The sequence below is a fragment of the Triticum aestivum genome, chromosome 4B (assembly GCF_018294505.1).
Source record: "Triticum aestivum cultivar Chinese Spring chromosome 4B, IWGSC CS RefSeq v2.1, whole genome shotgun sequence".
Taxonomy (NCBI): domain Eukaryota; kingdom Viridiplantae; phylum Streptophyta; class Magnoliopsida; order Poales; family Poaceae; genus Triticum; species Triticum aestivum.
In genome coordinates, this window is record NC_057804.1 from 413,557,991 (window position 1) to 413,567,856 (window position 9,866).

At 41.1% G+C, this 9,866-nt stretch overlaps 1 long non-coding RNA gene across 4 annotated transcripts; it reads right to left on the minus strand.

The window, feature by feature from the left end:
* Nucleotides 1-582: 582 nt before the first annotated feature.
* LOC123092433 (uncharacterized) lies at nucleotides 583-7,950 on the minus strand. Of its 4 annotated transcripts, none has more exons than XR_006444597.1 (9): nucleotides 7,203-7,950; nucleotides 5,948-6,209; nucleotides 5,098-5,248; nucleotides 4,862-4,993; nucleotides 4,391-4,460; nucleotides 4,269-4,318; nucleotides 4,131-4,191; nucleotides 1,715-1,799; nucleotides 583-933 (listed from the first exon to the last, which is right to left on the minus strand). It is a non-coding gene; the product is annotated as an uncharacterized lncRNA (long non-coding RNA). The 4 variants fall into 4 exon arrangements; XR_006444598.1 differs by having other exon boundaries at nucleotides 4,391-4,457; nucleotides 4,862-4,973; nucleotides 7,203-7,948; XR_006444596.1 differs by having other exon boundaries at nucleotides 4,862-4,973; nucleotides 7,203-7,948.
* Between the last annotated feature and the right edge of the window lie 1,916 nt (nucleotides 7,951-9,866).

Below are 9,866 nucleotides of genomic sequence, written 5' to 3' on the forward strand. Positions count from 1 at the left end.
TGGTTTAGCTGTGGTCAAGCACACATAGCAATAAATATAATTTTCCTTAGCAGAAAAAAATGGTGTTTGTTGTTCACAACTAGATGCATATGCACATTCTATTTTGGTAGTAGAAAGCCCAAGTTTAAACCATCCCGTGTCGTAAACACGTTTATTTTTTCTAGTACTCATTTGTATGGGAAATGCACAAGCTAAGAATTTTGATTTTAATGTATGAGAAAGAATATATTTTTACAACATCTATAAACCTGCTAAGGAGGGTCTTTTAGCAATGTTTCTATTAAATTTTTATTTTGCATGTGCATGAAAAGAATAACTTCTGGCGCATATGAAGGCACACGTATCTGAAAGGCCCATATGATACCTAGTGAAACTCTGCGACTGTGAAACTGATGAGATTTCTCCCTTCCTATTACCTCGGATTTCTCTTCATGCATAGATTTAGTTGCACCAAATGACAGCATCCAATTTGAATCCATACAATTTGTAACCCATTTATATGAAAAATTAAGACTCATCTCTTAAAATATGTACTTGAGGATGCATAATTTGTTATGTTATTTGGGTAATATAAAGGCATGCTTTTTAAAAAGAAAGCCCACTTAAGACAAAGAGTATGCACAAATACTAACATCAGTTTTTGTACGACGGTGGGAAAGTAGATATTCAATACTGGGGTATTGGTAGGTGGAAGAAAATGTCCGAGGATACAATAGGAGCATAATAAATGACATTTTGCTTCTGTCTAACTTATGAGCACATCATGCCCTTTATTTACTCTAGGAATATCTCGTACTCTTTAGCTATTTTTCTAAGTGCATGCCTATTGATCTGAGTAAGCCGCTTCTTCAATATTGAAGAGAGAAGTTCGAGGATGTCATGCCCACTGCTGAAATTGGGCATTATTCTGTAGGGCTTGGGGCACAGAATATCCTGAATCAATCACAAGACAAACATCAGTATTAAGCAAGGACTACAGTAGAAGTAGCTAGAGATAATAAACAGAATAAATGGCTATTTTTCTATAAAATATATTTTTCACTATGAACAAGATTTGTTTAATTGAAATTAAATGTCAAGAAGTTAGAGAGCATGATATAATAAATTCGAGAGAATGATTTGATGTTGCTATTCAACTGTTGAATAGATATTGAAGGCGCATTACATAAGAGTCCTGGGTTTTACATATCTGAAAGTAGGCGCACAACGAAAGTGATAATCATCCAATTAATAAAACCATTATTCTAAAAAAATATTAGACATTGCCTCATATATACCAACGGGAGTAACTTTCTATTGGTTAGAAACCGTTGTGCTGACAGTTATTTAACACACGCTTTTTTTAGACACACTAAGACCATATATAGGATGCAGACCATTCTCACGCCAATGTCTAGAATAGCCAATCTACATAAGTCCTAGTAGCATGCTCCTACAAGATTCTTACAAAAACCTACATGGGTATGTTCCCAATAGGAAAGGATATAGATTATGCTTACAAAAATGCTACACTCTAACACTTCCACCGGAGCACAATTCAGCTCCCACAATCAGTAATCAGCATGAAAACTTAAAAAACAAGTTTGATAGAAATCAATGTTCAGGAAAGCATGAAGCATAAGCGAAGCGACAGGCTGACAATTAGAGCAATGGGCGCTTAAGCATTTTTAAAAATAGAACTGCAGGTTTTGGAGGTTGTAGACCAAGAATTAACCTGAGTAGACGATGCGGGACCTTGGGGAAGTTGGTGACATATTTCCTGAATGTGTATTGGCCTGTGTTGCCGTGACAGCATAGATCTGCAATGAAAGAACTTCATTATAAACATATGTTCCCAGCCAGGTCCTTGCTTGGAAAGAGAAGCAAAAAAGAAAAGGATTATGCAATAGACACGCCAAACACCAAGGCAATGCGAAATATTCACTGATTTTACTCATATTTTTCGACAACGCATATAAACTGGCCCTAAACATTATATTAAATAACAATAATGAAAAGAACTTCTTAAGGCACTCAGTCACAGGTTATGATCCTACCACCTACCATTTTTACACTGTAAAATGACCATGTCAGTACTGATTTTATATGAAGCTACAAAGAGATAATAATAATAACAACGACATTGATGAAAACTGAAATCACAATATATAGAAAACTGAAATCACAATATATAGAAAACTTGGTGTCACACCCTCCCTACGTCATGGCAGTACCTGACCTCTATTCTAATAAAATCATATTATAACAATTTGCATATATATACCTGACCTGTGTTATAACAGAATTTATATATATGCTTCACTCAGTGTGCCTACAATTTTTAGAATGTAAATTTTCCCATGTTTTGAGAAACCATTTTAGGATTGCAAGGAACAATTTTGCAAAGTATAACATTGCAAGTAAATCACGAAGAGTTACTAAGAAGCTACCTAGCGTGTAGCATGGAATCTCTTTCGTCAGCACACTCAACCAAGAGCACCATTACATAGAACAAAGAGGTGTAGGAAAAATAGTTTGTTTCATGTATACTTGTAAACGATATTGCCATTTTCCAATAAATAAAGTCATTTCCTAAAAAAAACGCATATAAACTGGCCCTAAACATTATATTAAATAACAATAATGAAAAGAACTTCTTAAGGCACTCAGTCACAGGTTATGATCCTACCACCTACCATTTTTACACTGTAAAATGACCATGTCAGTACTGATTTTATATGAAGCTACAAAGAGATAATAATAATAACAACGACATTGATGAAAACTGAAATCACAATATATAGAAAACTTGGTGTCACACCCTCCCTACGTCATGGCAGTACCTGACCTCTATTCTAATAAAATCATATTATAACAATTTGCATATATATACCTGACCTGTGTTATAACAGAATTTATATATATGCTTCACTCAGTGTGCCTACAATTTTTAGAATGTAAATTTTCCCATGTTTTGAGAAACCATTTTAGGATTGCAAGGAACAATTTTGCAAAGTATAACATTGCAAGTAAATCACGAAGAGTTACTAAGAAGCTACCTAGCGTGTAGCATGGAATCTCTTTCGTCAGCACACTCAACCAAGAGCACCATTACATAGAACAAAGAGGTGTAGGAAAAATAGTTTGTTTCATGTATACTTGTAAACGATATTGCCATTTTCCAATAAATAAAGTCATTTCCTAAAAAAAACGCAGGAAAAAGAGGAACAACCCAGGATCAAACCACCTCAAACCGACATTGTCGCCTAGTGAGATATAGCACGCCACCGACGGTGTCCTCTTCCTCGTCCCCCTCTCTACTTCCCCACTACATGTAATCCACAATCTGACTCCCCAGATCCTAAACAAAGCACCATCGTATCTTTAGTGTCTGAAGTGGAGAACCATCAAGGGACACTGTAAAACAAATTATTTGCAGGTACCAAGGTGCAGCTACTAATTTCCCTTCCAACCATATGAACCTTTGCCATACAAAACATTATTATGCAAGCTATACATACATGAACATAGCTACGTATTCTTATACATTATCTTGCAGAACATTTTAGAACTACTAAAATAGCAGCTGATGGTAAGGAAACACCATTAGATTTTTCAACAAATAATCTCCAGCTGCTAATTTCTTGGGCGATTACAAACATACCCAGCGTCCATGTGTACAGGAATTATTTAGACAGGTCCCCAGGGCATGCTCACAGTCTATTCGATGTTACAGATAGCTTAGGTGTGCAAGAATTATCAGGGCAGTCTACTCTATGCGATTCAGTCAAGGTGTTGGTATCAATTACGATAACAGCGATGATACATGTGTGTGCCATATCCACCGGGAATTGAACTGAACTACTCGGGCCCCAATATTTCATAGTGAAAATCAGTAGAAATAAAAAAGAATAAATTGTAATTAGTTTTGGTAGAAACATATTTCACATTAATTTTAAATAAGCAGAGCAGGGAATTTCCTCAATGAGATGGGCCGGTGTGTTCAGAAGCAATTGTGATCAGCAGAAAAAGATAAATTGTCAGGATGCCGACAACATGGATCAATGGAATAAATTCTCACAAATGAAATGACAGTGAAGGGGATATGAATCTTGACTCTGGATTGAACAAAGTAAATGGGATAAGCTCACCTTGCCGCGGAGAAGACGGACACCCAACTTCAATAAAAAAGGCAAGTATGCCAAGCAAAATCTGCAAGGGAAATCTTAATTTAGACATGGTACCACCTGAACATAGCAAGATATCCGGATGTCTAAAATGCACCTCACCTACTGGAATCACCCTCGCCTCAATGAAATAAATATAGCGCAGTTCGACCCTGAATATGAAGCAAAAAGACATAATGAGACATGCTGAACCTGCAATGAATGAATGAATTGTTTGAACCTACACTGAATAGTTCATGTCCATCCATCCGTATGCTACTTTCTCATCAGAACGTCAATCCCAAAGATCTTCTGCTGCAAATATAACTTTATATTAGTCAGCTGACACAACACCTTAACTATCCAAGGGGTTTCCTAATACGCAACACTCTCTCAGAACATTTGAGGAACAAATCAAGGGAAGTTTTCAAATCAGCATTACATGTGTAGTCATAATCCCTAAACATGATAAATAGCGTAGTAGAAAATTTGAAAAGCGCAAAAATAGATATTAAAGATAGCATCATCGGGGCTAATATACTATCTAAAAGTGCACTGATGGCTAGTATGTAAAGTTGCCTAGAAAAACTCCAGCACATGAAAGGTGTGACAAAATAAAGGGGAAACAACAATCCTCCTCAAGAAATGGTGCTGATAGGCAGACATATTCCTTTTCATGTACTGTGGTGCAAGAGTTCAGAAGAAATCAGGCTCACCTATCTTGGAAGGGTCCGACTGCTCTAGGGACATCAAGCCACAATATCTCCGGCCAGTCAGAACCAAAACAATATGCCCTATCTTCAGTTTCAGACTTCCAGTCAAAGGAAACTGTATGGGCCAAAAATAATCTTCAGAGAACATAACAAATAATAAATAAGCAAAAGGATCATCCCTGGAAATGCAATACGTGTTGCAAAACAGTCAAGATCGTTTGAAAATATACACATCTTACCTTGCTGCTTGTAGTCCTCGACGACCTGCTCCTTCTTCCTGTCATTGGTCGCGTCCCCTCCCCTGCAGCCATACCCCATTGCGGAGGAGTGCCGCTGCTTGCACTCCTCGATGCCATGCTCCTTCTCGTATTGTTATCCGCCTCTCACCCCCTGCAGCTCCACCCCAGACAACACAAGGTCACAATTTATATTCAGAGCTATTTGAAAAGTTTTGTGTCCCAAATTCGTTTTATATTTTAGTGCCAACAAAAATATAGATCTGCTCTGCAATTAATTTACATGACATGACGATGGCATCAATTCATATCCATCCATTACAACATGAACATTTATAAAATTTTTTGCGGAAAACAAACTGGACATATAAGGGAATATACTAAACAAAAACAGAAAAAAACATGGCAATCTCTTTGCATAATCTGGAATGTAAAAAGGCATAGCTCCCAACTCAAGCTCCAATCTAACCCAGACCTTTGCTACTTCTAGTAATTGTAACTAACTAACTATAACCGATAAAATTATCGTCTGAAGAAGTGCAACACAATTGTTCTCAGTTCTCAACTGAATGCCCACATCCATAAAATTAAAATGCTTCAGAAAGTATGAAAATGCACTCAAACGTGATAATGCTTTCTAGTAATCACTACCTCGAACTGAGGTGGCAATGCAACACATGTATCAAGGGGAGAATGAGCAAGAGTGGATTTGGAGTTAAAGGAGAAACCAAATATGGGGACAGAAAGCATGCTGTAGTCAGCTAGCCGCAGATGAAGTCAACAAAACATGCAAAAAAGACCAAATTATGTACTGTGCAACCAACAAATTAAAGATGCAATTATGTAGAGTCACCTAGAGATGTCATTGTCAGTGGAGGTCCAAACTTCGGTTGTAGCAGAGGTGGTATTCTTGTTCCCCACGGACCATGGTGTTACCACAACAAGGCCATGGACATAATCAGCATCAAATCAGATCGGCCAACGGAGAAATCGAAGGAGGAGCCACCATGAAGAAAACGGATACCCAAACACATAACACCGCATGTGCGGTTGGGGTGACGAAGAACAAAATCATAAGCTGGCATGGCTCCGAAATCCTTTGCCACAAGGTAAGCCTAATGTGAAGCAAAATGGAAGTTATCAGAAGAGAACATTGAAGAATAACATTGTTTCTAGTGATGGAATTATCTTATTTTCGAATAATGATCAATGTCGACCAGAAGGGCAGTTTTGACTCTCGGTGCTGCCTATATCCCATTGAGTGTCAGCTCAATATACATCAACTCAGCGGGACTGATACCAATCAATAATTTGATATTACAGATGAACAGATGAAACAACAGTACTGTGACAAATTTGCCAGTTAAAAGTGGGGGAGAGTACTTTGAAGCACGGTATGAATAAATTCTGATTGTGTTGATGAAAAATTATACTTGTTTCAGAAGAACATATACCTGGTTTCATAGGTACACATGAATTCCGGAAATATAGTACAGTAATAGACTCAAGTGGTCGCCCAACAAGTGAACAACCCAGCTCTCACATAAGATGGAGGAAGAAGAATACTATGATTGAATGGTTATGTGTTTGTAACCACACCAACTCTACCATGATTTCCTGTTGAAAGCCTCCATGCGTTTATTTTTATTTTTAAATATTCAAGCAATCAATCTCAATTTCTTCAAATATCTAGTCCCATCTGAATTTTTCTCCCACAGGACCTTTGTAGGTATCAAAGAGGGAAAGCTGAACCACCAATTATCAAAACAACTAAAATGAGGTCACCAAGGTGGGAGAGGGGGGGAGAGGTACTGTTTTGTTGGGCTAACAGCAGGTTGCTAATAGGTGGAGGCATTGGGATTCTAGGAAGCACCGCCTCCCAGTACACCTTTGGTATCTCCTCGGAGTTTGGCATCACCGTCATGGCCGCATCGGCGAAACTCGCAAATCTTAGACCATTCCTAATCAGAATCGTAAATAATTTCCTAACCAAATCCCTAAAGCATGAATCTACCATTGTATTCTGCCTACACAAGCCCCACACACGCGCGCATAGAGAGAGAGATGGGAGGTGCAGAGAAGGCTATGGAGGATGGAGTTGATCTCACCTGAGAGGACCGGCAGCCAGCTCAGAGGTCCACTTCTCGCTGTCATCCTGGTGTTCCCATCACAACCCTCGCCCTGTTGCCATGCGCGATGAAGAGGGATGCAGATTGAGGAGGCGGAGCTCAGTCGGCGGCTGCATGCGATGAGGATTGTTCGGGGAGCCAGGGACGGAGGCAGCAGCGCTCGGACCACCACTGATGCAGCCCTCTTCTGCCACTTTGCGCGCGTCTCTCCCGCTTCAGATCTGGACCTTAGGAGGAAGAACAAGCGGCGTGGTGGCGCGGGGAGAGAAGCCAGCGCAGCTGCATCCTCTTACCCCCACCTCGTGCTGACCCTCGTGCCTCCTCACCCCGTCATCCACCACCCTCCTCTGCTCCCCCAGGTCTCCTCCCATTGCCGGCAGTCAATGTGACGAGCAGGATAGCAGCATCTCGAGGAAAGGAGAGGAAGGCGAGGTGGAAGGGCAGCATGGTGGAGAAGGGAGACGCACGCGGCGGCGAGGCTCCATGGCGGAGGACGTGGTGACGGGAGGAGGAGGCGGAGAGACTGCGGCGACATGGGAGAGGATGGAGGGAGCGGGGAGGAGAACGACGGGGAGTGGGCGCAGGCTCGGGACGAGCAGGGCTGGAGGCTAGAGGAGGGAGGAGAAGGGAGGGGCCGACGACGCAGGGGGGAGGAGAGGCGGCCGGGGCGAGCGGGGAGAAGAGGGGCGGCGACATGGGGGGATGGAGGGAGCAGGAAGGAGAATGAGGGGGAGTGGGCACAGGCTCGGGACGAGCAGGGCTGGCGGCTAGGGTTTTGACGCGCGGGTGGAGGGGATTGGAAAATCCCTCGGGGACACGAACAAAGTTCACCCAGCGAGCATCTGAGACGAGCCCACCAGTCACTGGCCAACAAAAACAATCGTGAGGTGAAAAACGAGTTTGACTGCCTGAAGATCCAACGGCTTAGACGCATTCGAAAGTCAGATCCAACGGCCAACAAAGGTCCAATCGGGGGAGCCTTGTGGAGGTGAGTTGGCTAGCCTCTTTTTTGTTTTAAATAATTGGTTACCTTGGGCTAGTGGAGCTACCAATCAAATGAAGACAATACACTTGGTCCAATATGCAAACTGTACCTTTATTTGAGCAAATTGATTGGTTTTTCACCTCAGTTTCATGGACATCTGATCACCCTAATACTATGGTCATGCCCCTTGCTAGGACTGCCTCGGATCATGTGCCATGTGTGGTCACGGTTGCCACTTCCATCCCTAAAGCTCAAGTCTTTTGTTTTGAGAATTATTGGGTGAATCTTTCAGGTTTTTTGGACTATGTAACTGAGGTCTGGAATAAACCCACAAGGAAATGATTTGTTGCTAGCAGCATCTCAGCCAAATTCAAAGCTCCCCATTATGATCTTAAGCATTGGCATGCCAACCTTTCTAAAATCAAGACCTTAATAATTGATTGTAACAAGGTGATCCTATATTTTGATGGTTTGGAAGAACTAAGAGCTCTAACTTGGCCTGAGATGAATTTCAGAAGGATTGTCAAGCTTCATTTGGAAGATATTCTTTGCTTGCAATTTATATATTGGAAATAGAGATGTACTATCAGATCTATTAAAGTTGGAGAGGAAAATACAAAATTCTTTCATGCCATGGCTACTGAGAGGTATCGCAGAAACACCATTTCCTCTATTAAAAATGATGCAGGAGATGCGGTGTCTGATCATCAATAGTTGGCTTCCATGTTTTGGGTTGATTTTAAGCAGCACATGGGTCAAGCCAAGGGTATTCAAATGGGTTTTGATCTAGATAACCTTCTACCTAGAGTTGATGGGCTTGATGACTTATCTAGACCTTTCAGTGATGCTGAGGTGGATGAAGTGATCAAGCACATGCCTTCTGACCGTGCTCCTAGACCAGATGGATTCACGGGTCTCTTTATGAAAAAGTGTTGGCATATCCTCAAAGATGATTCTATGAAGCTGGTTAAGGAGTTCTATGATGGAAATTGCAATCTGGAGTGTCTTAATACCTTCCTCATTGCTCTCATCCCTAAGAAGCTCTGCCCCGAGTTTGTTGGTGATTTTAGGCCGATCTCGCTAACAAACACATGTTTGAAATTCCTAACCAAGCTCTTGGCGAATCGTTTGCAGAAAGTCATCCTACAATGCATCCACCGCAATCAATATGGTTTTCTCAAGTGTTGTTCTATTCAAGACTGCCTGGCTTGGTGTTTTGAATATATACACCAATGTAAAGCCTCCAAGAGACCTATTGTCCTTTTAAAATTGGACTTCATCAAAGCGTTTGACACAATTGAGCATGACGCCATTCTCAGGATTCTGCAATGCAAGGGTTTTGACGATCGTTGGATTGGTTGGGTGCGTAGTTTGCTTTTGTCGGACTCTTCTTCTGTTCTACTGAATGGGGTCCCTGGTCAACACTTTATGTGCAGAAGTGGAGTTCGCCAAGGTGATCCCTTGTCTCCTCTGTTGTTTGTGATCGCTGTTGACCTGCTACAATCAGTGGTAAATGACATGTGTAGCCGGAACATCCTCTCAATGCCAATTCCAACAAGGTCAAATGACTATCCCATAGTTCAGTACGCTGACGACACACTTATTGTTCTTCCTGCTGTTGATAGTCAATTAATTGCTCTCAAGGAAATGCTCCAGAT